This window comes from Dermacentor variabilis, chromosome 5 (genome assembly GCF_050947875.1).
Source record: "Dermacentor variabilis isolate Ectoservices chromosome 5, ASM5094787v1, whole genome shotgun sequence".
Lineage (NCBI taxonomy): Eukaryota > Metazoa > Arthropoda > Arachnida > Ixodida > Ixodidae > Dermacentor > Dermacentor variabilis.
The window spans coordinates 10,403,625-10,406,296 of NC_134572.1; the positions used below are offsets into that span (position 1 = coordinate 10,403,625).

Here is a 2,672-nt window from a genome sequence, read left to right on the forward strand (position 1 = left end):
GGTACTGGAGGACGTTGTTTGCTGTCCCTAGCCGAGCTGGCAGTACAAAATCTGCGACTGGCGCGGCGAAGAAGTCACGCCCGAGGAGAGTTTGCTGCATTTTATTGCGACCGTAGCATGTTAAAATTGGAGACTCGCAGGGGGATACGATCGGAGCTGAAGTGTCTTCTTCGACAACATTAATAGCAAAGCATTACGACGTGCCCCTGTATTGTTTATTAGTGTAGACGAGCATACCGCACCCTTAAGAATATTCGCGGCAGGGGAAACAGTGCATTTTAAAACGAAGCTGTTAGCCTGTAGTTGGTCGGTATTTTTCGTGCCCGCGTCCGTTAGCAAAAATGTGGGGCGATCCCGGTGGCCGTGCATGGTATTGGATCTTGCCGTTGAGTGCGGGAGTTGGCCGACATTCAGGAGGATTTTGAGATGAAACTGAATGTTCATTTACAGTATTTACAGCAAAACACAAAGTAGTTAACAGTCATAGAGTCACTGATGGCCGGCAGCAAATCGGACGCTGCGGCCCGTGGCAAGAAGAACGAAAAAAATGAATGAATGGAGGAATGCTTGTCTCTGCTCTCTGTCTCTCGCTTTTAACCCCTTCGGTTTCTCGGGGTCACGTCATTTTCGGCCAGTCGTCGAGCCCACTCAGGTGTGGTCATTTTCCTCCAATGGTAGGCACCCGGTCAAATGCCGTCACATTCGGCAGATGGGGCGGGTCCAAAGGCTCCACTCTCGGACGAGTGACTTGTCACCGGCGCTGCCTCATGGCCTGCAAATGCCGTCGCAGTCGGCAGATGCGGTTGCTCCAAGGGCTCCACTGTCGGACGGGTGACTTGTGACCGGCGTTGCCTCCTGGTCTGCAAGCGCTAAGCTGGAGGAGACGGATTGTTCCCGGTAAAGATTACTGTTGCGCAAGCTGCCACGGCGACGGCAGCTTGTGGCGTAGGGACAGGGGCGGCTCCAGGATTTTTTTACTGGGGGTGCACCCACGACAAGTGAGTCCCTTCAGGCGGAAGGGGGAGAGGGCAGGGAGGCGAGGAACTTATGCGTTGTGGTTTGACTACGTTTAACTCCCTTCCACTTTGATTTTATTTTATAAGTGTTCAAACTAATCAATTCAAAGTGCGAGATAAATCTTGTTGCATGGCTCCTACGCTTCCTTCAGTCGCTCAAGACTCCAATAAACATGCACTGTGTTCTGTTTATGTAAGTACAACGTAATAGATATCGAGGCTGCTCATGTTCAATAGATGTCGATCATTGCTCAGCCCAACGATTTTCCTCGCACTGTTTTGAAACGTGTTTCTTATTTTTAATTTTTTTATTTACCAGCTGGACTTCGTACTACGATCGGCGTGCTTTCTTTGCGTCATTTGACAATGAAAGGATGTAGAAAACATTCAGTGCCCCTTCACTCTGTGAAGGTGGATGATTAGCGAAGCTGTGTATGTGGGCTCCTTAAGGGCGAACTGGCCATTTCCGTGCGTCAAACGCCGCATGCACATAAACGAAAGGCTCAACATCAATCACATCAGTCACAACATCAGACTCAGCATTAGTTACGATGTTGAGCCTCGGAAGGTGATGAGGCACCGGATTTATACATACCCATTTATTGTTGCAAAACGTGGCACGACACAGACAAGCACCTCATCGCACTCCGAGAGCACACACTGCTTCACCATAGCCATGGCGATTGTGCGTTGGTCGACTTCCCGCAGTGCAGTAATGTTTGTGAGGTCACTCGAAAACCGCAAGCGGCCGCACACAAGTCACACCAAATTTGTTCCCCACAAACTCCCTTCTTCGGTTATATTTATATATACATTTGGTTATATCTATATATACATCCGTGTGGACAACGCCGCCCCGAAGAGCCGGAGGGAACTAGACACGCGTGACGTTTCTACGGGACCGCTACCACGGGAGAGCGGATGGAAAGGAAAGGAAGAAATACGGAAGCACTTGGAACGCCGACAAAGAGGGTGGTGCGAACGTAGGCAATGTCAATGCGGGTCAAAGTGTAGTATCTGTCCTTATCAGCTTAATATCTGATACGGGTTGTATTTGGACCCGAGATATTAAGCTTATTTTTGCAAGTTGGAGGATTGCTTGAAGCCTGCTTCACCTCCCCCGCGGGTCGGCCCGGTATTGCACTATCTTGGGTCTCGGCCCAGGTTTTTTATCTGACATCGATCCGCTGGAAAGTGCTTCACTGTAAAAAGCGACCATTTATTTATGTATGTTCAACACACTCGTCCGAGAGCACAATGGGGTTGCGATGCGGATATCAATTGCTCAATGGCTAAAATCTTTTAAAACAGCTTGACTGGGCTGAAGGCCTTCTAAACACATTTATTTATTTATTTATTTATTTATTTATCAGTGTGAATTAGCTATTCCAGCAACGCAGTAAGATATAAATCGGAATTTAGCATATTTACACACCACTACTTTTGCTAAGAAAATGAAATGATATCGTTTTGACTCTGCACTGACAGCGTTTTTGGCGTCCGGTTGTGTCTAGACCGCCGCGGTTCCTGGGTAGGATAAGCTGGTAAACCCTTAGACGTGGTCGCGACGCCCCTCCTTGCTGAATGAGTGGCGACGCGCCTCTTCCAGCAATTGCAGATTGGCGGCGGCTTTTCGGATGAAGCGGGCTGACAAGA

At 48.8% G+C, this 2,672-nt stretch overlaps 1 pseudogene; it reads left to right on the forward strand.

Annotated features, from left to right (window-relative positions):
* The first annotated feature begins 2,006 nt into the window (after window positions 1-2,006).
* On the forward strand, window positions 2,007-2,185 carry LOC142583788 (U2 spliceosomal RNA; annotated as a pseudogene).
* Window positions 2,186-2,672: the final 487 nt, after the last annotated feature.